This window comes from Camelus ferus, chromosome 12 (assembly GCF_009834535.1).
Source record: "Camelus ferus isolate YT-003-E chromosome 12, BCGSAC_Cfer_1.0, whole genome shotgun sequence".
Taxonomy (NCBI): Eukaryota; Metazoa; Chordata; class Mammalia; order Artiodactyla; family Camelidae; genus Camelus; species Camelus ferus.
The window spans coordinates 46040627-46068083 of record NC_045707.1 but is presented as its reverse complement, the minus strand read 5'-3'; the positions used below and the strand labels follow the sequence as shown (position 1 = coordinate 46068083).

At 41.0% G+C, this 27457-nt stretch overlaps 1 protein-coding gene across 2 annotated transcripts in view; it reads right to left on the bottom strand.

Annotated features, from left to right (window-relative positions):
- TMCC3 (transmembrane and coiled-coil domain family 3) overlaps positions 1 to 27457 on the bottom strand; it is a 235154-nt gene that overhangs the window by 206456 nt on the left and 1241 nt on the right. The window lies entirely within an intron of this gene.

Here is a 27457-nt window from a genome sequence, read left to right as displayed (position 1 = left end):
CGCTGGGGAGTGGGATTATGGTTGACTTATTATCTTTTCTATTTCCCAAGTCTTATGCAGCAGACATGTATTATTTCAGAAATCAAAATAAAAGCAAGGTTTAAAGATTGCCTTTAAAGACGAAACCTGACACCAGGCCAGGTCTCAAATGGCTGGAGTGCTATCACAGAGCAGTGACAATGGGGTAGGTGGGACCCCAAGAAGCAGGGCCTGTGTTTGGGCCTGTGTTTGGGAGGGGAGCCCAAGAGATGGAGAACAGGGGGACCCTCTAACCACCAAGCAAAAGTGAAATTCGATGTCTGAAAGTATCAGGTTAGCGAGGGGCAAAGCTTTGTAAATAGGAATGAATTTCAAAAAGAAAAGAAAAGGGGAGGGATGACTTCAGCAGTCCCCAATTTGAATGAGAGAGATTATGAAGGTCTAGAATAAAGGGAAAAAGAGAAACCTGGAGAAAGCTAACCAGCTACACACTTTCTTTCTCTGCCTGAGGCAGATCAGTCACTGAAACGAAAAAGCAAAGTTCAAGATGGCTTAAAAAGGACAGGTAAGCCCCCACTGGGGGCAAGGCCGGGATAAGCCATCTGGGTTTGGTGCTCCCAGCTACTCTCCAAGTCTGGGACCATCCCCTGATCCCAGTGAGGACCAAGAATTTCCCTCCTTTCAGCATCCAGATGGGAGAAATGGATCTGCTGACTTCGGAGCTGCTGACCCAGACATAAGCCAGAGCCCAGAAAGAACTTCCCACAGGGTCTAAGAAGATTATTAACCCGGATCTTTCTCTCCACATCTTCCTGGCTTGTCTTCAGGCTCAACTTCTTCCAGCTTGAGTTCCTGTCTAACCTCTTTTGCAGACTCCTTGTAGTTCCTATGAAGGGGCAGAGAGATCACAGACAGAATACACAGAACAGACAGCAGAGGGCAGCACCGGGTCCCCCACCCCACCGGCCCCCAGCTCCCAGTCTCCGGGTACCACTCTCCTCTGAGAAGCAGGCTACCCTGTGATCAGCTGACAGGTGCACGTCCCCTCAACCCCAGCACCTCTGCATCTTTCCCACCAGCTGCCCTTCCTGAACAGCAACCGAGGGAAACTGCATGTTAAGGTTCATCTAAACCACCCACCTAGTTTCCCTATTTCACAGAGGAGAAAAACGAGGCAGAAAAAGGAGGACTGCGTGCCCGTGTCAATCGAAGTCAGAGGAGATAACGCACTACCCTAGGATCATCTGATTCACAGCCTTGCCGGAATCTTCCTAGTGACAGAGCCGGGACGAGAAGGTAGTTACCCTGCTGGCTGCCCCTTCTTCTGGCACGCAGTGCTGCCTGTGAACTGCACACTGTAAAAGCTCCCATCCAATTCCAGGCTCCTTCTGGGCAGATGTCAACATATAAAATAGTCCAGAAGGCTAAATGAAGTCCAGGTGTAATGCACAGGGGTGACTCTTCACTTCTAGCTGGCAATTGTAACAGGCAATGTCCCAAACCCAGAAGTGACTCTACAAAGATAGACTGTCAGCACCTGGGTTGACCAACGGATAAAACATTACGGATGTTTACACAGTCTTAAAGTATCTTCCCCCAAATGCTAATAAATATGAACAAAAGTATTAATAATTACTGTGCTGGTTTTAAGATATGCTCACAAATTCTTTTGAGACTCCTCCCTCTGAGAGGTGGAGCCTAAATCCCCTCCCTCCCTCTGAGTGTCGTCTGGACTTAGTGATTCTCGTCTAGTGAACAGACTACAGAAAGGGAAAAATAGTAACTTTGCAGCAGTGAAACCTGGCAGACACCACCTCATGACCAAGTGATCAGGTTCCCATCACCAGTGCCGAGTCATGTTGATGCCATGTACTTCCTGGTATGATGCAATGACAGGGGCATATCACCTCCACTGTACTCATCCCCCAAATCCATAACCTCAATCTAAGCATGAGGAAACACTAGACAAACCCAAATTAAGGGACAGTCTGCAAAGCACCTGACCACTACTCTTCAAAAGTGTCAGGGTCATATGAGACAAGGGAAGATAAAACTGGAGAACAACCAGACATGACAATTAAATAAATGCAACATGAATTAGATCCTGGAACAGAAAAGAACTTGAGTAGAAAAACTGGGGGAATCTGACTTAAGTTTGTAGTTAATAACTAAAGTTAACAATACTGTCCCAATGTCAATTTTGTAGTTTTGACAACAGCACCATTGTTATGTAAAATGTTAATATTAGGTGACGGCAAGTGAAGGATATACAAAAACTCACTATATTTGCAAACTTTTCTGTAAATCTAATATGACTGCAAAATAAAAAAGTTTACAAGTGAAAACACATGTGATGCTCCAGGAAGATGCACCATGCTTATGCTTAAGGCTTCAGGTCCCCCCAAAACCCCTAAGTGTGTCCCATCATCCCTGGTTTGAGAATTGTCACAGGATCATTCAGTTATCAACTATTTCCTAATGCCACAGCCGTGATGACCACACATCAAGGAGAAATGGCGCACACTGTCTTAATTATTCAGTTGAGTCTTTACACTGAGGACCCTTTCTAAATTCCATTCCTATAGGGAACAGGATGAAAACAGTGATGAGGCTCTGAGCATGACAAGGCTCCAGTCTGTTGCTTCTGGCTGTGGTCCCATCACCAAGCATTGTGCTAAGTTCTACACAGGCTGAGTTACTGAAACACCCTGAGGGCAAATTCTCAGTGTGCATCGATATTAATTCATTTACAGAGAGGGTTTGCTTCCCTCCTCTCCCTCTAAAAAAGCTTAATTTAAATGCTTAGTGCTGCCTCAAGAGAGAAGCTGTCACTAAACCCTCAACCAGCCACGAGTGAGAAGAAAGATAAAATCTTCCCAATAACTTTGAAGGAAAACATTTAAAAGTCCCCATCACCTAAATAAATGCCTTTCACTTCATAGTTCATTTCTATAATCTTTGGGTAAGGCTCTTCTTTTTTTTCCTTTATTTTTAACCTGCAGTGTCAGACTGCTTGCAAAAATGGCCCCAAATTCTCCACCCCTCTTGTATCCACATCCATTATTCAACATGATTGTGTGGCTTCTTCCACGAAGGGTGTGAGGGTGGGAGTGTTATTTCCCTACCCCTTGAAGCTAGGCTGGCCTAGGAACTTGCTTTGGCTAATAGAACAGGCAGAACGGACAGCGTGCCAGTTCTAACCTAGGCCCAAGAGGCTTTGCTCACTTCCATTCACTCTCTTGGAACCCTGCTCAGCAGCTGTGAGAATAAGCCAGGGCTAGCCTACTTTAGGAGGAAAAAACTGTAGCAAGAGGATAGGGTCCCCCAGCTAGCCCCCAGCCCACCCAGCGGCTGACTCAGACACATGAGCAACTCCAGCCCAAATTGTCCACCTACAGAATCACAAGCTAAGTAAACAAATTAAGTCACTAAATTTGGGAACAGTTTGTTACACAGCAAAACCTAATCAATACAATGGAAATATGTGATTTTAATGCTATTAATTTTTCTGGTCTTAAAGCTTGGCAAAATACAAAAAAGGAGAAAACTACCCATAATTTAGCCCTAGAAGAAAACCAATACTCTGGTGTATTTCTTCCCAGTCTTCAGTGTGCATGCATGAAAGAAAATGGGGCCAGTCTAGTTATAATTCTGTATCTTGCTTCTCCCCTACAAACATTCTAGTTTTTTTATGCCATGAAAATATGATTTTTAATGATGTCATATAGTTTATCATAGATATACAATAATTTAAAACCATGCCATATATTTCTATAGGTTCTATGACCATATAACTAATAACTAATGAAGTTACTTTTTCATTATTGTAAATAATATTGTTCATTTGAGAACAGAAAGCCAGTTCCCTGCATGCACACACGCACAAACCCCTCCCTTGCTGGCAGAGACTCAACTTGTTCAGTTTGCCACATGCTCAGAGTAGAAAGAGGAGACTTTTGATTAGTCTAAGCCACAGGCTAAATCCAGCCCACCCCTTGTGATTGTCTGGGCCATTTAATGCCACTCTAGTCTGTGAGACATGAGGAGGTCTTTGGGGAAGCTTTGGAAAAGATTTTCCTTATAAAAAGATATCTGCAGAAAGGAATGGTTCCTTTTCTCAACTCCAGCTATCAGTGGGTGAGGATGTGCTGCCTGGAACTGATGCAGCCATCCTGTGACTATCAGGAGCCAAGCCTGAGGGAAAGAGCCAAAAGGGTGAAGATAGCAGAGCAGGAAAAGGAAAGAACCTGTGTCCTTTGTGCTTATGCTGAACCACTGAACTCCCTGCAAACACTCCACCTCTGGACAACGAGCCAATAAATTTAAACCTCCTATTGTTTAAACCACTTTTAGCCAGATTTTGTGTCCAAAGGGACAGAGACTCTTTCAAAGATTATAGCAATTGACCTCATCTTCAGCACTCCATGGGCTTATAGAAAATCTATAAAATAACTGGGGGGAAAGGACAAATGTAAAATATTCAATATTCTAACACCCAGAAACCTGATACAGTTCTCATTTGTTCAAACGATGTATATATGTCTCCTAGAAAATTCTTTTGTTTACCTAAGTACAACAACGTGTTGTCAGAGTTTTTCCATGGATTTTGTGCTTTTTGCTGCTACTGTGAATGGGAGCATTTTCCCCTCACAGCCAACAGATTGTTACTGGTATACAATATAGTTATTACCTCTCATGTATATACTCACAATATTACTCAGCTCTCATTAATTCTAGGAATGTCACCTTTTGGAGTGTTTTTATTGGTATATAATTACGTTGTTTATTTTTTTAAAAAAAACTTCTTTCTTCTTATTGTCAGCTATACTTTATATATATGTGTCATGCTTTACTACACTGGCAAGCAATGCTGGAACAATAATGAATATCATCTTGGGTTTTTTTTTTAATGGAAATCTCTAGTGCTTCCTACTAAGAATGGTGTCAGATATTAGTTTAAGATATATGCACGTGAGTGGATACACATACACAAATTTTTACTTTTTGGTTTACAAAGAATATCTAAAGAAATATCCTATTTTTCTAAGAATTTTATTTTTTAAGTAAAGAATGGGTGTGCATATGGTTTGTCATACTGGAACAATTGACTATAGGGTCTATTTATAGGCTTCTTCAAAAAACTTCATGTTTCTGGGATAAAAATGTTATACCAACATCCTGAATGATTCTTCTATTAGAATTTCTTCTGTGACGTTTTCATGTGATTTATCAGCTTTTTAATTCATAGGACAAGGGTAGTCCTACTTGAGTGTGATAGAAATTATATCACATGAGAACTGTCTGGTATTTGGAAATTTGAATAAGTTCATAAGTGAAATTGCAATAGGAACGTATTACCTCATGGTAGGGGGGAAACCCAACAGATTAAGTTAAACAGCTCAGAGAGAAGGAAGGAAGAACAGTCTTTGAAATGCTAGTATTATAGTATCCTGACATTTCTATAGCTCCTGCTAGATACAAAACTATACAACACGTTCCTGATGCTAGGGCTTAGCCCTGGCTTTCTGTTGTTTTGTTTTGTTCCATTGCACCAGAAACACTTCTCCATGTTTCTGACAGTGTTATATAGAAGGGGAAAGAAAACCTTGGTTTCTCCATGTCTGAACGCGTAGCCAAGCACCTGTTCATTTCTCACAATCCCATGAGTATCAGTTACATATTTTCACAATAATACTGCAGAAGAAGCAATCCAAAAGCATCACTGGTATAAACAGTGCTTATAGCTCTTACTGTTAGATGTGGTGGTCAGTTAGGGGGCTCTGCTAATCTTGGCTGGGATTACTGACCCTTCTATAATTACCACCCTGGACTCAGCTGGTTGTTTGCTGATTTAGGAAGTCCTTGGCTGGGAAAACTAGGGTCACTTGGCTCTGCTCTGAAAATGTTCTCATGGCAATGGTTAGAAGCATAACAGAGCAGCAGAAACATGCAATGCCTTATGAGGCCTGGGCTTGGAACAGGCACACCATTCATCACCACTACAGCACCCCGACGGCCACAGTCAAACTCACAAGGCCAGGTCAGACTCAAGGGATGAGGAAACAGACTCTGGAACTGAAAAAGTCCGGGTGGGTACAGGGAGAGGGGGACAACTGGCCGTCCTTGCAATCTCACTGTATCTCCTCTGTCTCAGCTCTCTACCCTGCGTGACCCTGCATCCTTTCCTCTCACATCGCCCAACCACAATGTTTGGCCACAAGTCACCCTTTCTTCCAGAAAAGACAGTGCTGGGTTTTTTTGCCCGAACATGTTAGCTGCCCCAGGAACCCTAGGAAGCAGCTGCGTCTTCTACTCAGGGTAAGGACCAAGAACTGCTAAGTGAGCCGTTTAAAGATGTCCCAGGGGAGAGGGCAAGGACGGGGAGAACAGAGACTCATGGCAGACCACACACATGTGGTTGGGTATGGCTCAGGAGGGAGTGACTGCTGGAGACCATGTTCCACATCTCTGGCTTTCAGTGAGTCAGGAATATAGCAAAACAAAGGTTGGGACTATACAGAGTAACCCCTTACAGGTGGGCCTTCTCCAGGTCAGTGGCATGTGTGAAGTTGGGCAAGTCCGAGTTGAAGGTTTTGCCATCACCAGCTGCCTGATCATGAGCAGGCTCTAGACCTCGGAGGATACTGATAACAAACCAATGGGCTGGACGAGCCTCAGTGAATGTTCCAGCACCAACATTCCACGGCTGTGGATTCTGTGTTGTTATCAAGCTAAATTCTCTTCATGTACACTCATTTTTCAGGTCAACCTGTCATATCACTGTTCACAATTTTAAAAATCAGAAGGAACAGTACCAACAGCATAACCTTAAACCCCATCTCTCGGGACAGGCATTCTACCACCTTAAATGATCAAAAGTTGCCAAAGGATTATTATTCTGTCAAAGTACCTTCATGTGAAGGGAATCAAATGGGTATATTTTTCAGGGCAGCACAGGTTCACTTATGATTGAAGAAAAACTCATATATTTCAAGCAATAATGTCTGAATTTTCACACACTGAGAACTACTATTATTTCCCCCATTTCAGTTCCTTTTTAAATTTTTAATTTATTTTTAATGGGTGATACATGCACATGGCACTAAAATCATAAGTTACGAAATAATAGAAAGTAAAAAGTAAGTTTCCCTAACATTCCTATTCCTAAGATACTCAATCACCCCTCAGTGACAACCACTGTTAGCAGTATTCTATACATATAAAAAGTGCAAGCACTTGTGTACGCATGTGTGCACACACAGCAACACACACACAAACATACACACACACACATTATTCCTTTTAAAAGCTAATAAGTGGTAACCAATTAAAAATATTGTTTTACCTCTTGCTTTTTTCCCTCTTAATGGCATATCTCAGGCATTACTCAGTATAGAGTTGCCTCATTCTTTTAAAAGACTATATCATATTCTGCTATATGGATATTCTATTACTTAAGCAGTTTTCATTAATGAATATTTAGGTTGCTTCCACTATTTTGGCATTTCAAACAAAGTGAGTACTACTCTGAGTAACTTTACACAGGATATTTTGCATAGATGCAAGTGTATCTGTAGGATAAATTCCTCCAAGTGGAATTGCACAGCCTGTGGATAAATGTGCATTTGTAACTTGGACAGATAAAGCCAAACCACCTCCCAGATCAGGTGTCAGCAAATTATGATCCATAGGCCAAATCCAGCCCATGAGCTAAAGATGTTTTTACATTTTTCAAGAGTTGTTTTTCAAAAAAGGAGGAGGAGGAAGTGGGGGTGGGGGGAATATGTGACAGAGATCTCACATGACATGCAAAGCTTAAAATATTTAATATCTGGTCCTTGATAGGAAAAGTGTGTTGACCTTTCCATTCGGCCAATTTATACTCCCAGGAGCAATGTATGACACAGTGTTTCTCCACTAATTCAGTTCTCAGCTTTGGTCAAATTAAGATTTAAAGTAATGCTGCAGGTTGTTTCAGTTGAAGAAAAAGCTGAAGCATCTACAGCCTGCACTGTGATATTTCCAGGAAAAACACAGCTTGTTTCAGGATGCAAACATCAACTGACACTTGAGTTTCTCATATCAAGTGATAAGAAAAGGTTAGACTCCCCAGCTGCTAGAATTGAAAGGAACTTTAAAGGTTATCTGGACTGAGCATTATGGATTTTGTGTACCATTAAAATTTCGAAAATAATTAAAACAATGTTGCCAATTTTTTTTATCTTGCCAAGTCAAGTCTTTAAAAAATTAAAACAATCCAACCACCATCTCCTTTCACCATTGCTTCATAAAAGAAAGGAATTTTACATCAAAGAGTAGGGCACACCCTATCCTATAATAAAGGAGAATCCATTAGATTGAGTACATTTAGCTTCAGGACAAACCATATAAAGTTATTTTCCTTCTGCCAATTTTGGTTCAGATTGAGGAAAACTCCATGTCAAAGCTCCCTGTTTTCTAAACAAGCTAAAGCCCCCACACCCAAATGACATGTTCCTGATTCAATGCTGGTGACAATGAATTCATGGCAGATTCAGAACTAGAACCCAGGACTCCTGCCTCCCATCCTCATATATTTCTCTTTAAAGCACAATTCCTCATGTGTCAACTCACAAAACAAATAAATAGCACAACGGGTCCAACCAACACCCCAGCTCACCCTCTACCTTCCCCCTCTCAATGACTTGAGGCTTTAGGTCTGATATGTGCATTTCTCATCCAAAATGTGTCTTAGTCCACTTCATTAGGTTGAGGGCAGGGGCAACAGGGAGTGACAAACAACGACAAAATAGAACACTTTCTCTCTTCTAAGTAGCTAGAATTCTTAATTCATGCCAGACCAAACAACAATTATCCATCCAATCTCAATATGTCTTTTTCCCACGAATCCTTATAAATAGCCTCCTCCTTACTCTCTTCATTTATGCCGCCAGAGCCCGGCCTTTTCTGTAGTGCCCACGGTGGAAAGGGAGAGGGGCTTTGGAAGCACATCCATGAGTTTTTATGGGCATTTTATCAGCTGTGTTGGTTAATTTTATGTGTCAACTTGACTGGGCTAACGGATGCCCAGAGAGCTATTAAAATATTATTTCTGGGTGTGTCTGGGAGGGTGTTTCTGGAAGACATTAGCATTTGAATTGATGAACTGAGTAGAGCAGATGACCCTCCCCAGTGTGAGGGGTGGTACTATCCAATCAGCCGAGGGCCCGAATAGAACTAAAAGGCAGAGGAAAAGCAAATTCCCTCTCTCTGCTTGAGCTGAGACATCCACCTTCTCCTGCTCTTGGCTATCTCATTGGTGCTTCTGATTCTCCAGATTTCAAACTCAGATCAGGATATACGCCATCAGTCAATTTTCAGGCCTTTGGAATCGGATTAAATTACACGACTGGCTTTCTTGGCCCTCCAGCTTACAGATACCAGGACATGGGACTTCTCAGCCTCCATAACCATGTGAGCTGATTGCTATAATGATTTGCCTCATATACATGTATATTGTTATACCATAACCTATTGGCCTGTTTCTCTGGAGAACCCTGACTAATATATCGGCTTCCACTGAATTTCAGAGTTAAGTAAACTTCAGTGGCCTTGGATATGAAGCAAAGAAGACCCCTACATCTCTATCAGACCCAAGCCCTCGCCTTCCTCTGCCCGCCTTGGTCCCCTTTCGCTCAGCAGTCATCTTTCTTCTGTGTGTCAGGCACTGTTCACTTCCCCCTGTGACTGCTCACCCATCTCTTCAAATAGGAGTCAGCCTCATTAAGCACCACCTGCCACATGGGCGCAATACTCCTTCTGGCAAAAATATGTCAGCCTCTGCCACTCAGACACCCAGACTCTGGTCTATGCCTGCTGGGCACTGTTGTTTCCAGCTAGCCCTGTGGCTCAGGACTGGAAAGCTCCCTGTAGTCCTTCCAGTATCATAAAAAAAGAATGCATTTGAGAGCACTCAGCATTGATAATAGCTTTAATAAATACAATCCATTCTATTTTCAATTAAGATTTTAGCTTTCACCCAGCAGGGCTTTAATAGAAGTCCTAAGTCTGGGAGTAGGTTATTGAGAATGTATATACCTTTTTTAATGAACTAAATAGCAGGACTTTTGCTGCCACTGTAGGTTTTTTTTTTTTTTAAGTCTTCCTGTGTCTCATCATTCTGATACACAGCTTAAGATGATTCTTTTTCCTTGAAACGCCATGTTACTCCCTACTCTCTGTTAATTACTATCTCAGTTTTTCATTCCCTTATAAAGCTTTTTAATACAACTAGTAATACAAGAGAGAAACTAAGTGGTAAATGGAAATTTTTTGTTCCTTGTAATAGGCTGTGGTCCAAAGCATGCAAACTCTCACCAGGCTACCAAGAAATAAGACACATATCCCAGGAAGATTCAACACAGGGAAAAGGGATGTGATCTCTCTCCGCCAATATTCTGTGTTTCCCTCAAAATGACCTCTTCAGCTTTTGGCAGCAGGCTCTGGACAACATCACGTCTCTATAAATCAGCTCGTCGTGCATATAGGATTTGGTTATTTGTCTCCCAGAACAGCAGGATGTTGGTTGATTTAGATTTGACGTTTGGACATAAATGAGGAGGCCAGCCCTAGGGACTGTCTACCTCCTTGTGGGAGAACAAAGGGACTATCTTGCCTACTCCACTAAGGTGTTAGCTTTCTGGCTTGTAGAAGGCATTTTTGAGGCATCTCCCATTAAAGAGATGAGATGAGGAGATGGCCCTCAGAGCCATGCAGTGGTAGAGCTTGAAGATGCCACGGGGGTTATCAACAAAGGCACTGAGTTAAATGAACACATCAACACAGCGGTGAATCCAATACAGCAGATATGTACACATAAATGCAGTAAATTCTCATCTGGCCAACTTTGTGGCATGCCACATGGTTAGTGGCCTTTACTCAAAATTTCATTCATTCATCTATTTACTCATTCAACAAACAGTTATTGAGCACTTACTGGGTATCAGGTATGAGTACTAAGAACCAGGGGAGCAATGGTGAACTAGGTATCTCCTTATGTATCTTCCAGTCCAAGGTTTACAGCTTAGTCAATAAACAAAATTACAACCGCTGCCCATCAAAAAAAAAAAACCCAAAAACAAATTGTTGCGGAAAGAAGGGAGTGGTTTGAACGTATTGATATTCTGGACAATTGAGAATTACAATATACACCATAAATGGATTCTCAATTTACAAATAAACAGACTTACCCATCAGTAGTCTACCTACACCTGAGTAAACCAAAATAACAGTTCTGTTCATTCAGAAAGAAATGTTTACTGAGGATCAGCTATATGCTAGTCACTGAATTAAAAGCTGGGTTGCAGAAATGACTGACCAAATTCCTATCCTTAATGAGCTCACAATCTAAGTAAGAAGATGAAAAAAAATTAACAAAGAGCTTCAGTATAGATGACAAAGGCTTTAATGAAGGATGGAAAAAATTCCTTAAGAATGAGAGTGAGGAAAGTAATAAGGGCTGGAAGGAGGGCAGCACTTCAGACTTCGAGCTGAGTCTTGAAGAATGATGAGTAAGGTGATGCCAGGCAGGCAAGGGGTTGGGGAGTTCATTTCAGATGGAGGAACGGCACGTACATTCCCAAATGAAAACAGTGCCTTCGGGGTGAGCTGAGAGTGCATCTGGGCAGCAGCCAAAGATAAGCCTAGAAAGGGAAACAGAAGCTGCGTCTTGAAGGGCTCTGTGTGCCCTGACAACACCGTGGCACTGGCACTTTATCCTGCCGGCAACGGGAAACCTCTGCTGTGTTTTGAGCATGACTGGATTAAATAATTAGCTTTGCCTGTTGAAGCATTACTTGGGCTGAAGTAATATGCACTTCACACATTTCTGAAGGTGTAGCTGAAGGTGTAAAGACGAGGAAGGGAGAACGGTCCAGGTGAGCAATGGTGATGCAGTGGTGGGAGGAGTATAACCATCATTTGTTCTTTCCAGTTTTACTCCAAATCAAAGGGAGTGTCACTGAAATTAAAGAAAGATTTCTAAAAAGAGGTCATGCATCACAACTCTGTCTAGACTCTTCATTAAAGCAAAACAAAACAAAAACAAACCAAAAAAGCAACCTAGCATCATATTCCAAGAGGACTAAAACTGCTAATGCCTTTTGATCTAGTAATTCCATGAAGAGATTCCCAAGAGAACAATCTAGATGAGAGAAAAATAACTTTGTTCAAAGATGTTTTTAACTATACGTCTCAAATAACCAACAAATGAAAATAATCCAAACATCTAAAAATAAGGGACAGTTTAAGCCAAATGCCATCTATCAACAACGACTAAATACTACATGAACATTAAAGGAACGACAGCCATAACTATCCCCACACACTATGGGAATGTGTAGGGGGGAGGGGGAGTAGACTTCGAGACAATATATATACAATGACTACAACCATAAGTGCCTACTATGTGTCAGGTCCAATGCTAGGTTCTGGGAACACAAAAATAAGCCAGACAAGGTCCCTGTCCTTCGAGACCTCACAGTCCACCAGGAAAGCCAGACTCAAAACAGTTACAACGCCAGGAGTTCTAGACAAAGCTAGGTATCATAAAAGCCCGAGAGAGGACTTGCCCAACTCAGAGCCAACACACAAACATGGACATTAAAATCAGTGGCAGAATTCAGTTACAAATCAGGATGATCCCAAACATGCACCTGCTGATTTTGTTAGGTTATCCTGGACATGAAAACAGAAATGTGAAACTTACGATGAACAGCACTCAAATCTCCAAGACCCTGGTTTGAGAAACTAACATTTAAAAGTACGAGGGTGGCAGTGGAAGGGAAAGATGACAAAGATTTGCCCACCAGGATTTAGCTCCCTATTAGGACTGAGAGCGTCAGAGATGATGTCAAAAGATTGAAGTCTCAGCATCTGGGAGAATGGCAGTGCAGCTCCCTGAAATAAGAAACCCAAGAAGATCAGGTTTTAGAGTAAAAAATAAGTTCCACTTGTTGACATACTGAGTTTAAGAAGCATTTGGGAGAAGAAAGGTAGAGCTATTCAGGACTCTGCTGGAAATTTATCTCTGAACATTTGGAGCCATAGGACACAGACAGACTCAGCACCCAAGTCATCTTCTGGAGATAGCTGAAGCTAGATGTGAATATGGAACAACAGGTAAGAACACACCTAACTAATACTATTAATATAAAAGATATACCCCTTTTAGTCTTTCAAATATTTAACCATTTACTTACTTTCAAAGTGGTATCTGTATCAAATTAATAAAATAACAATAAACGGAATAAATAATTAAGGATAAAAATAAATTATAATGAACTATGGAATAAAAAAGGATCAGGCTACACACAGAGTAGACATATCAATCTCATTATTTTTCCATGGGGAAAAAAAACCTTCACTTTTATAATGAATACACTTTGGCGATATGATTTGATTAATAAAATTAACATGAAAGCTAGCTTATTCTGCAGTGATATATTCATGACCATCCTCCTAACAAGCCTGTGAACTTCTGAGATAAGGACTGTGGGACTATGTCTTACGTAAGTTTCTAACAAGGCATCTGGAGAAAAGCAAATGCTTAATATTTGTGGAAGGAATTTTGCAAACAGGGGAATACTCTGTATGGCTCTCCGACGTGAGGAAGTTGCAAAGCACTATAAGAGAACATTTGTGTGTATGTACATACCACTGAGTTCCACTGTCAAAAACGATCTGGGCTGCCAATGTGGAGGTGGGTGCTTTCACTCATTTGAAATCTACAATTACTCATATGTAAATTAGAAGCAATGCAGAAAATGTGAGAAATTCAGAATCAATTTATCTTTTTAGTACTACTGAGATTCTTTTTGTGTTTGTCATCTGCATGTGCCAACACCGCAATTATGTTAGTTCCCAGAAATAATTCAAAAGGACGTTTTCAATGATGAGCTTTGAGTAGCAAAACTGGAGAGGATACTCTCACTCTGCTGTACGCTCATGGTGCGTCGAATCTCATGCTCTTCCTTTCACACTCAGTGCACAGAAGAAAGTGAAAACAACACTGTAAATCTCAGGGCTGCAGAGGGAGAGCTGAAGGAGGAGAAACACGATTTGGGTTCTTACACTGGGTGGGATATCAAATCACCATTTCTCCTCCTATTTCCACTTGCTGAAACAGACATTCCCAGGAAGATAAAGTGAGGATAATTCTTGTTCTCCCCGACCCTCTATCTTTTGATTCCCTTATGTCTGAGGAGAAAAATGGCATGAACATTTAGGGGGAAAGACCAAGCTAGAATTAAGAGGGAAATTCTGGTTTTCTTAAATCAGTCAACTGAGGCATATGAACAAAATGAAGCTTCTTAAACACATCATAATTGCCTATGGAACCTGTTAAAAATGTAGACTTCTTGGCCCTCTCAGAGAAATTCTGATTCAGGAATTCTGGGTGAGAGTGGGAATCTGTATTTGCCCAAAGCCCTTCCCTCCCCCATCTACTCCCACAGATGATTCTAATAACCAGCCAGGTTTGGGAACCATGAACAAGAGGCTGCACTCTGATTTAGCAAATAATCATAACAGTTCTCATACGGACATCATTTCAGGGTTTACAAAAACCACACTCACATAAACTATTTTATTCCCATTTCACAGATGTGAAAAACAGGGCTCAGACGGGTCCAAGGTTACAGCCTGTATGTGTAAGAATTTAGTTCAGATGCCACGGTGTAATGCTGTATCTCCACTGTGCACTATTACTCAAGCACTGGATTTCTAAGCACTGGTGAACTCTAACCTGATCTTGGGTCTCATTTCAGAGTATCCATGCACCTGTGGTATGCCTGGACAATTTGTGCACCTGCCCATGGATCAAAAAGACCATCTGCACATCTGCATTCTAAGTAGCCACTTTTCACTCTATAAATACTAAAAAAAAATCTATTAAATGGAGCTTTAATAAATTTGTAGAATACACAGCTTGTAACATTCTAACTTCCTTTTACAACTTGTAATGAGAAATTATGTGAAGATAAAACAAATGCACCCATTTCTGCAAAGAAAGCAATGTCTACAGCCTCACTACTGACTTCCGCAACATTCCACTGAATGCCAACTGCTTTATTTCTATTTCAACACATATACTAATTCTAAGTTTCTAGATAGTAAAACTTACTAGGATTTCAAAGCATGAGAATAAGATCCCTCACAATTATAAAAGGGTGCCAAGAATATCAAATAAAGGTAGGTGGGGGTGCGTGTGATGGATGAATGTGTATGTGGTGGGTGCGTGGGTATGTGTGAAAATTATGGTCCACAGGCCAAATCTAGTCATGTGGGTTTTGTTTTGTTTTGTTTAATGATCCACAAGAATGGTTTTAACATTTTTAAATGATTGAAAAAAATCATTATATTTTATGACATGTGAAAATTACATGAAATTCAGATTTTAGTGACTATAAAGTTTTATTGGGACACAGCAATACTTATCCATTTCATGTCATTTTCTGTATTGTCTCTGGCTGCTTTCACATTAAAATGGCAGAGTTAAGTGGCGGTGACAAAAGTCCGTATGACCCACAAAGCCTAGAATGTTTACTCTCTGGCCCTTCAAAGAAAAAGTCTGTTAATCCCTGCTCTAGGGGAGGTGTTGGATTACTTTCTGAAAAGTGACTCTTATCTAGCCTTCATTTGCTGAATGTGCAATAAAATGCTGAACGTAGAACCATCTCAGATATATTTTCTTTGATATTGACCTAAAAAGCATACCACAGTCTACTTACCTCTGCCTGAGTGTCCCAATACTGAACGGAGACTATTCCTGTGGTTTCCTAATCCAGAAGTCGGGGCAGGGAAGGGCTGTGGCACATTCAATTCCATTATTAGAATGACAGATGCATACAGACAGGCAGCCAAGCACACTAATCCAGCAGGGCCCTCTGCAAGGGCTGTGTGTGAGCCTTCCTTTTATTGAGGAAGGAGAGCTTTACCCTGTCAACAAATATCTCAAGCACTGTTGCCATTTTTCCCAGCATTAATATTCAAAAATTAGAAACGCAGTGCACAAAGCATCATTTAAAGTAGAATGGCAGGAGCCGCTGTCCTCCCTTCCACTGAGGCAGGAGGCTGGCCGATCAGAGTCCAGCCAGTTCTGGTCCATTATCAGCAGACTAGTTTCTGCCATCTCTGAAGGCAACACAAATTATGTATACAGTGTTTGCTATTGTTGCACCAGTCAGCTAATTCAATTGTCAGAACATTTCAAACCCCGTAATTTAGACTAGATAAAGTGCAGAGCCTCGTTCCTTTGTGATGCCTGTTTGACTATTCAATGTAACAGCTTGCTTAGGGGTAGGGATAAGAAAATATTCTCCATTAGAAGATTACTGTAAATACCCCAGAAAGCCAAATAATATGCATAATAGTTCAGAAGAAAAGTAACCAAAGTGGTTTATTATTCACATCACAAGTACACATTTTAATTTGTGGCTTTATTACACACATTGATTGTTGTTTCAATTTTTTTTGTGTTTGACTTTGGGTTTTTGTGTGGCTGGTTGTGTATATTGGCTCAATTCTTCAAGTATTTTACTTGCATTTCAAACAACATACCTAATCCAGCCCTCTTTCCCAGAGTTTTTTTTCCTAAACCCACTGTGAACAACACTTTTCAGTTTCGTAACACATCTAGTTCCTAGTTGCCAAGGTAATAAAGAAGGTGCCATTCGTTATACAGAATGTGAGCTTATTTCCCAGTTGAAAATTTGAATATGCTTTAATGAGCCATTACACTAGTGTGACTCCCAGCTCTGCTAGTTGCTAGCTGGATGTGCGTGGCTATGACACTTCATGTCTTTGAGCCCCAGTTTCCACCTGTTAAGTGGGGTTAATATCACTACTTTAAATGATTTTTGACTCAGGAAAGTTACTAACAATCACTGAATTACACACTCAACATTGGTCAGTCTCATAATATGTAAATCAATCCTTCATAAAATTGTTAAAAAGTTAATGTTTTAAAAATGTGATTAAGGGAGGAAGCCATCCGTGACTAAAGCAAGAAGGGAGACATGCTCCTAAGAAGGAGAGACCAGGGAAGGCTGGAGTAATCAGAGTAACCAAGCTAAAGAGAGGCCTTCAAGAGTTTTTCCAGGGGTCGTGTCCTATTTAAACCTCTCTTCCTAGATTCCCCTGACACCACAACTCCTCTCCTCTGCCCCTCAGAGTTAATCATGCTCTTTTCTAGACTGTATTTTGGATATGCTTTTGTAAATACAATCATCACTCTGTCTGGCAATTATTTCTTTAAAAGTCTGCTCCTCAAAAAATTGTGAATTCCTGGAGTTGGAAGTCCTCGTCCCTAATTCAACCCAAAACGGCTCAAGGAAGTTAGATGGATGAAAGAATGAATAACTAATGCTTACTGCAAAAAGTTAAAAAAAAAAAAATGATGTCTCTAAAGAGTCAATGAAATATACGCATATATGCAAAGAACTTAGCACAATGCTTTGTCCATAATAAGCATTAAGTAAATGGTAGTTCTTTTTATTATTATTAACAAAACATGCCAAAAGCCATGCTATAGAAAGAAATCTATTTTGAAGCTACACTAGCATACAAAATAAAGACATCCAAATGCATAGAAGATCTAGTTTTAGATGACCCTCTGTCCTATTTCCAAGGCTTAAGGCCCCAGATATTGGTCAGACTTCAAAAGACCTCACAGAGCGATCTACAATTTGTGATCAGAAGCCTCCAAGGCCACATTAGCAGCAATCCCACTCTCACTAAACCTTGTACTTGCGGGCTGAAGCCATATTGAGTAGCAGTTGTTGGGCTGTCTGAGGATTCATTCTTTAAGATACTGGTCTGAATGAGAAGAGACAAAAGGCAACAGAGAGCAAGGGAGAGCAGAAGCAAGAGATGGTGTTCCCAATCGTCTCCTCTTCCTCTCCCTGAAGGTAAACCAGTGCCAGCATCTCAGGAACTGCTGGACTATTGATTTAGCTAGAACCAGATGAGATTCCTGCAGTCATTCAACAGACATTTACTGAGCCCCTACTATGGGCCTGCCATTGTTCTAGGCACTAGATACATCAACGAATAAAACATTTAAACTCAAGAACAGTGAGGTGGGGGTGATTCTACTATATGACATCAGGACTTAGTATAAATGAGTAGTAACTGAGATCTGAATAAAGAGCCCACAGACTTATCCATATATGGAAACTTGATATATGCCAAAAGTCACACTGCACATTGGTGGGGAAAGGATGGGTATTTCGCAAGTGTTGATGGAATAACCAATTGTCTACATGGGGGAAAAGCTGGCTCCCTACCACATTCAATATATTAAATTTAATTCCCAGTGGATTAATGGTCTAATATTAAAGGCAAACTTAAACGCTCAGTAGAAAACATAAATAACTTTAGTCTGCAGACATAGGATTCCTTATGAAACAAAAAGCACAAACCACAAAGGAATGAATTGTTGACCTCAAATACATTAAAATTCATCAAAATATTCCATTAAAAAAAGACACAAACTGGGAAAATATATTTGCAACTCAGTAAGACAAAGACAATATAAGAGAGAAATGAGCAAAAGGTATGAACTGATATTTCACAGAAGAGGAAACTTGAAGGGCCAATGAATACATAAAAATATGTTCAACCACACTTGTAGTCAGGGAACCACACATTAAAACCACGATGAGATAATATTTCACCCCTGTCTGATTTGCAAAAAGAAAAAAAAAAACAAAAAAGCTAAAGTCTGACAGTACCAAGTGTTTGGTAAAAATACAGGCCATTATAAACTGCTGATAAATCCCTCTGGAGAGGAGAATGGCAACATCTGGTGGAACGGACAGTATGTTCATGCTGCAGCCCCATCACCCCACCCCCAAATGCCCCGGCACCCACAAAAAGTGACACACAAAATGATAGCAGTACTGCTCTGAAACAACCTAAATATATGGCAAAAAGAGAAAGGATAACTTAATTACATAGCATTCTATTTCATGAATATACTTAGCTTTAAAAATGCATGATCAGCTACTGGTATCAAATGGATGAATCTCACATATATAACAAAAAAGCAAACTACAGAAGAAGACATAATACAGTCACAGACACATACAGATGTGTATATTACATGTTGTGAGATATATATATATATATAGTTTAAAGACATGCAAAATAACAGTATATCTTGCTTAAGGATATATGCACATGGAATCAATGTATTAAAGGGCACAGACATGTTAAATTCAGGATAGAAGCTATCTCTGGTTGAAGGAAAGTACTGGGAGAGCTCCATCTCCATTGGTTTATTTAGTTTTGAGGGGGTTAATCTTTTACTGAGGTATAACTTCCATACAGTGGCGTAGCTCTTAAGTGTACAGTTCAGTGAGTTTGACTGACATAGACACCACGTAAACCACACCACTATCAAGAAGCAGAAAATTTCCATCACCCCAAAAATTTCCTCATGCCCTTTCCTAGCCTATCCTTACCAGCAACAACTGTTTTGATTCCTATCACCATCGTTCATGTTCTAGAACCCCACATAAATAGAATAACACAGCAGGTACTCTTTGGTGTCAGCCTTGAGATTCATTCATGTTCATGCATGTATAGTAGCCTGCTCCTTTTTATGGCTGAGTAGTATTCTACTTTATAAATACACTACAGTTTATCTTAGTAAATTTTTACTCATAATCTGTGGTGGATATATAAATGTCAATGTATTAATCTTTACATATTTTTATATATTAAAAATTTCCTTTTTAAAAAAGCATAGGTCATAGACTGCTAGAGACCCTCTAGGACATACACCTAAGGGTAAAATGGCTGGGCTGTAGGTTTTTATCGCCACCTCTAATAGACACCGCAGATCCCAGTTGCTAACCACAGACCTACCGAATCAGCAGCTCAGGAGGAGTTGCCCAGGAAACTGCACATGTAACAACCTCCCCAAGTGATTCTCTGTACAACAGATTTTGTGAACCACTGTTCACCAACATTTTCTGTATGGTGTTCTATAACTCCAATGGCTTCAATTACTACTACCTATATGCCAATAACTCATAAGTTTATATCTTTAAATAAAATGTTCTTCTAAGCTACACAACTCAATAATCAACTAAAGCTTTCTCTATTCTAATGGCTCATAGGTACCTGAAACTCAAAGTGCACAAAACAGAAGCAACTTTCCCAAGTCTCACTCCTTGGTTTTTCTACCAGAGTTATGTCTCAGTTCATGGCAGCATCATACACACAGTTTCACCAATTCAGAAACCTGGGAGTCTGCCATCCTCAACTCCTGTCCCCCCTTATCTTCTGCATCCCATCAGTCATGAAGTCCTACTGATTCTACTCCTAAAATGCCTCTCTTTTTTCTTTTTTTTTTAAACTGAAGTATAGTTATATTTACAATATTGTGTTAGTTTCAGGTGTACAGCCAAATGATTTTGTTATATATTTCTTTTTTTCAGTTCTTTTCCATTGTAGGTTATTATGAGATACTGAATATAGTTCCCCTTGCTATATGGTAAATCCTTGTTGTTTACCTATTTTATGTATCGTAGTATATATTTGTTAATCCTGTACTCCTAATTTATCCCTCCCCCACTCCCCTTTGGTAACCATAAGTTTGTTTTCTATGTCTGTGACTCTCTTTCTGTTTTGTAAATAATTTATTTGTATAATTTTTTAGATTCCACATATAAGTGATATCACAGGATACTGTCTTTCTCTGACTTACTTCACTGAGTACGATAATCTCTAGGTCCATCTATGTTGCTGCAAATGGCATTATTTCACTCTTTTTTACCACATCTTCTTTATCCAGACATCTGTTGATAGATACTTAGGTTGCTTCCACATCTTGGCTATTGTATATAGTGCCACTGTGAACATTAGGGTGCATGAATCTTTTCGAAGTAGAGTTTTCGTCTTCCCTGGATTTATGCCCAGGAACGGGATTGCTGTATCATATAATAACTCTGTTTTTAGTTTTTTAAGAAACCTCCATACTGTTCTTTATACCAATTTACATTCCCACCAACAGTGTAGGAGGGTTCCCTTTTCTCCACATCCTCTCCAGCATTTATTATCTATAGACTTTCTGATGATGGCCCTTCTGACAGTCTCTCCATTCCCTGTACCATCTCCCTGGTCTGGGTCATCTGGATCAATGACCAAACTGTAGTAGCCTCCTAACCAGGCTTCCTACCCCTGGTCTTGCCCTTCCAGTCCATTCTCCACCTTCCAGACAAAGGAATCTTCTGAATCAAATGTCTGATTTTCAAAAATCTGCTTAGAACCTCTCACCCCAACTAGGTAAGGAACTCTTACTACAACTCCCACCACCTTCTTCCTCCACAACAGCACACCACAATTCACACAGCTGCTTAACTACCTTCCCAGGCAGATTCCAAACTCTCTGAGGAGATGGGGCCATGCAGAGCTCACTCACTCACCACGGAGTCCTAACACACAGCAGGAGGTTCATTTGAAAGATGTTTGATGAGTGTTACCACAGTACATTTAGTCTATATACAAACAAAGCTTACGAAACCACCTCTGTTGTTTCCTTCAACTTGAAGATATGCACGATTCTAAATTCAGAAAGCTATGTATTATCTTCAGTGTTTATGTTTTATTCTCCTGCTGCTTTGGCAAACGTTGTCTGCAACCAGAAAGGCAGTCCATAAGAAGGAGCAAGAGGAGGCAGGACTCAGAACTAGCCAGCTTGATTTTCAAACCTTTTTTAAAAAGCCCCATATATTTTTCAAAGGTCACACCTCAGTAACAAGAGAGGCACAATTCCTGAAATCTTGTTAGGATTACCATGATTGAAGTGGAAAGGCTTTTGACAAAAGGTTTGAAAGTTTACAATTTTTGTGCTAGGATTTTCAGTCTAAGGCTCAGCTGGGTATACTCAGCGGCTGCCAAGGACGGAGGCTGCATCTGAGTTCACCGGTAGTCTACCTAGAGAAGGATCTCTCAATTTTAAATCCTTGATCTTCCATCCCATTCTCTCTTTTTCTCTTTAGCATAAACATTAAGAACACAGACTCTGGTGCCAGAATGCCTGGTTTAAAATCCCTGCTCCATCATTTATTAGCTGCGCTATGCTGGGCAGATTCCTTAGCCGTTCAGTGTTGAGCTTCCTCACTTGAACATGGGAATAAACCGGCACTTATTTCAGAGGTTTGTTGTGAAGGTTAAAATGAGCTAATTACAAGTAAGGCACTTAGAGTAAGGGCTAAGTAAACGTCGGACATATCCAAGGGCACAGGAATAGATTTGGAGGAGAAGGGATGTGAAACAGAGGAGGCAGAAATAAAAGAAATCTGCTATGTAGTAATAAGTGAGTGGGAAAACTCTTTAATGCAGGTTGACCAATCCAAGTCACACAGCTAGAAATAGCTGCTTTGGATTCGAATCCAGGCAGTATCTCTCCAGAGACCGAGACCTGAGCCACTGAGAAATAATGTCTTCTACCTTCACATCTGCCCCCTGGGAAATGGAATTTCTACGTTGTACAGAAGAAAGTGAAGCAAAAAGATGTGAGAGAAGATAGGGAAGATAGAACAAACAAAATAAGGCCAGACTCCATCTGATTTCTGAATTTAAAAGTGGTAGAGTCCCTTATCACCCCTTCACAAATGGAACAGAGTTCACTGTTTCTGTGGACACTTTATTTATTTTGAATCCAGCAAGCCAGGGTGAAATCAAAGTTACTATGAAAGACTGCAACAGAATGACAGATCCTTCTTGACCTCGTAAGACTAAAGATGAAATGGAAATGAGAGAGATGAAATGAGAGGTGGACAGGAGAGCAGTGGACGGGAGCACCAGGGACACAGAAACCAGACCGCTGTCTGGAACGGCAAGACGAGCTGAGGTGCTCTAGAGCCAAGGAACTCACATTCCTGTTAGGCCCATAGCATCAGGAAAAAAACTCTGAGTATCATTTTTTCCATCTGTAAAATGGGAACAAGAACATCTGCCTCTCCATGGATAAGTCACTTTGCTACAGTGTTAGGAAGAAACAGGAAGCCAGCACTCACACACTAGTGGAGGTGTGAAGTGCGGGCAATTTGGTTATACCGCTCTTTTTCCTTCTCAATTTAACAAATTTATACAGCACTTACACTGTGCCAGACACTATACTAGTCACTTCACAATTATTACCTTAATTCAATTTTTGTGGTAGATTGTTTGTAAAAATGGCAGCAATGATTCCTCTCATTGTATCCTTGTCCTTGGAGAGTCCCCTCCCACAGGCACTCTGAGCTGGGCAGGATGCCTGCTTTGGTCAGCAGGACAACAGCAAATGTGACACGAGCAGAGATCTGAAAAATGCTTGTGCTTTAGGGTTTGTCATCTCTTGTTGCTTTTTTGAACTCTGAGACAACCATGTGAAGAAACCTGCACTCACCAAGTAGAGCCCGAGATATCACATGCCATCCCAAACGAGGTCCCCACAGCCCAACTCACTTGTCAACTGCCAGACACGTAGGTGAGGCCATCCTAGATCCTCCAGCTACCAGCTACCCCACCAGGACCACAGAAGCATGAGAGAACCCAGCAGGGCTGAGTTGTGCTGCCTCAGACAAGAAGAACCACCCAGCCAACCTACCGACTCATAAGCCAAGTCAAACAGGTACTGACTTAAGTCACTAAGTTTTGGGGTGATTTGTTACATAACACAAACTAACTGATACAATTCTCATAGTAATGCTAATTGGTAGGTACTATTTTTACTATTTTAAAAGTCAGGCAACAGAGGTAAAAATAGGTTAAGTGACTTGCACAGCGTGTAAACAGCAGAGTCAGGATTCAACCCAGGCAATCCGGCTCCAAGTCTGTGCTATATTTATGTATCTAGATCTGTCTGTCTATCTATCACTCTCCTATACTAACTATACTGCTTCACCTAACAAAAGTAAAGATGTTCACATCAGTTGACCTAGAAATTTATCATACAGATAATACTCACATATAAAATCACGTGTGTATAAGATTATTCACTCCGGCACTGCTGATAGTAGCAAAAAACTAGAAACACCAATTCTGGTACATCCGTATAAAGGTATTCCATATGCAGCCATCAAAAGAACCAGAAAGATCTACAAATACTGATCTTGTGTACAGGGAGAAAAAGGAAAGTGCACTCATGTGCTACCACTTACATTTACATTTGTGTGTTAAAAAGTGGGGCGGGGGGAGGGGTGGAGAGTGTGACTACATATCTTCCTTGTATCTGCACTGATGATTTCTGGAAGGACACAAGAAGTGGGTTTAACATCAGTTATTTCCAGGGGAAGGGAACCAGCCAGCTGGGCAACAGGACAGGAAAAACAATGTTCACTGTAAACTTTTTCTTATCTTTTAAATTTTATATTGTGTAAATGTATCACCTATTAATTGTAACTTAAAAGATTGTTATGAACATAAAAGGAAATAGTAGATGCCTGGCACAAAGAAAGCAATCAATAAATAGTGTCTACCATTGTAATTATTTTTCCACAACTGACTCCTCTTTCTAATGCAAATAATTTTTTAAAGTAAGCAATCCTTTGAAACCCTTGGCTCTGCATTGGAAAGAACTCATTTTGGATGCAAAAATAGAGAACAAAATGTTAATTAGCTACCTGAAAAGGTGAAAGAAGAATCCAGCAAGTGGCTTCTTTGATGGTCACATGAGGTTCAAAGCACCAGGCAGAGTGGTAATACACTTATTGGCCTCTCCTCAAAGAAACCCAGTTACTGGGCATCTTCTGTGCTCCCACTTTGAACATTCCCCATGCACCTTCCCCTTTATTCAGGAACACCAATGAAAATAGTCATTACTTTCGATTCTAGTAGGATGTCTTCCCTCCCTGTGTTTTTACTGATCTGTAGCAGTTGAAAGGTTGCCACAGGCATCTTCCCAACAGCTAAATTATCCCTCCAGAACCAGAAGAGGTCTGAGGCAGGAGCAGGCAGCTTGTAGGCAGCAGAGCATAGTGGCAAGAGCCAGGGCTCTGGGGTCAGGCAAACACAGGTACAAGCCCAGCTCTAACACTTAGCTGGGTGGCCCAGAGCAACATACTCAACCTTTCTGAACTTGTTATCACATCTGTAGAATGGTGAGAACAGTTACTATTTCACAAGACTCTTGTTAATACCTGCACCACAGTAAACGTCCGCTGAATGTTAGGTATTCGCATTATCATCGGGCCTTCCAACAAAGGCCCAACCACCTTCTTCTCCCCATCTCTCTCAGATACACACACTCACACACAAACGATCAGCAACCTTAGGTGTACATTAGAGAATTCCCACCTCTTCCCTCCTCTCACAGCAGCAAGTTCAGTTGACTCTACCCGCCAGATATGTCCTGTCTCTCCACCTCTCTCCAGCACTCCTGCACTCAAAGGTGGTCTCCCTTTCCCACTACCATCCCCATTCCATAATCCAAACTACATAAAACAGCCAAACCGATCTTCAGACAGGTAACCAGATCACACCATTCTAGTCCACTCGTTAAAATTCCCTAAACAGCATCCCTCTGTATTTAGGTTTAAATCCAAATTTCCTACCATGGCCAATAAGGTCCTATAGGACTTGGTCCCTGCCTATCTCACCTCATTTCATTCCACTCCCCCCACTCCCACCCTGTACAAACCCTACTCTGCTTCAGGTCTGATGTCTCCTGTTTCTCACACACGCCAAGCCAGTTTCTGCCTCAGAGACTGCATTTGCTGTTCCTCAGTCTGGAGCACTGTTTCCCCGAACTTTCCCATTGCTGACTTTTTTTCATCGTGTAATTCCCAGTTCAAATGTCAACTCCTTAAAAACATCTTCCCTGTCCACACAAACTAAAACAGCTTCCCTCCCTGATTCACTCCCCATTCTACAACAGAAAAGAACAAACCTGACTCCATATTGGATCTATACCTTTAGCCCTAACCTTTGTGTTCTGCTGCCTGTGCTTAGTCATACTGGCTCTGCACCTTTTATAAAAGAATTTGCCTATAGCCTGAAGTACACAGGACAGCCCATTCTCAAGGCTCTGACCTTTAAAGGTAAAACACTTTTCCATTCATATACAGATAAAAAGTTGCAGAAGAGAGGATAACATTTGTCTTGTTGGAGGTTTATGGAAACACTGTGACCAGACCTATGTGGACAGCGACAGGAGCAAGAACTAAGGATTCTGGCACCAAAAAGTATGCACCAACCAGCCACACCTCCTCTCCTTTTAGTATAAAAGAAACCTGAATTCAGGTAAGATGGTTGTTCAGAATGCTAGCCCACCATCTTCTCGGTCTGCTGGCTTTCCAAATAAAGTTGCTATTCCTGGCCCCAACAACTCATCTCTTGATTTATTGGCCTGTTTTGCAGTGAGTAGTACCAGTTTAGACTCTAACAATTCCATCACCCTGCTTCATTTTCTTCAGAGCACTCATCACTATGTAAAAGTATCTGAATATTTGTTTCCTTCTTTATTGTCTAATTTCTCAACTAGAATATAGCCTCCAAGAGAACAGGCTCTTGGCTGTCATCTCCCCTCTTTACTAGCTTAGAACAGTGCTTGCACATAGTAGGTGCTTAATACCTTTGCCTTATAGTGGTGATGGTGGATATTTAAGATCCAAATTTCTGAGCTCCCATCCTAGAGGTTCTGATATGATAAGACTGAAGGTAGAGCCCAGAAATCTGCATGTCTAGTGAGTGTCCATCTCTTTCACTCTAAAGCAGATGGTATGCAAATCTCATTTTAGAATACTGTGCCTTCCACCTCCAATTCTTCATTCTCTCTCTAACACATCTTTCTTAGGCCTATAGTTCCCATCCCAGCTGCTTTCTTTAAGAACCCCGATGGCACTCAAGGTAAAAGGAGGTTGCTGTCCTGAATTTGCCGTTTAAACAAGTAACCCCACCAGTTTCCATTTCTGCTGTTCCATCAATGCCAGAAATGCCAAACTAGTTCGCCAGCCTGGCTGGAATCCTGTTCTCCCCAGAAACACCTGAGCAGGTTTGGACTAACTCCAAAGGTAAGCCAGGTAAATTTCCATGTCAGCTCATTAATAGACTTTCCAGAGGCAGCTGGGGCCAATTCATACTTGCTCTATATACAGTCACTCCAAATACCACTCACCCCAGCCCTCCTCCCACCCCCCACCGCTCCCCACAGAACAGAATACTTAATTCTGGCACCACCCGCAAAATGACAAGCCAGAGTTCCCTTTCAAGCAACAAAGCAGCTGAGGGGAAGACATCTTTGAAAGGGGCCACTCCGATGACCAAAGTAGTGGGCACACACATACCTTAGTAACAAGGCAACCCCAAATTCCAACCCAGAGAAATTCACAGGCTCTGGTGAGAAAGAGTCTTACTCTGTTTTTCTCATTTCCTCTCTCAGCCTTGTCTCTTTAGAAAACACCCAACACCCTTTCTTCAGCACCTTAACTGTCACAAGGGCCGGCCTTAG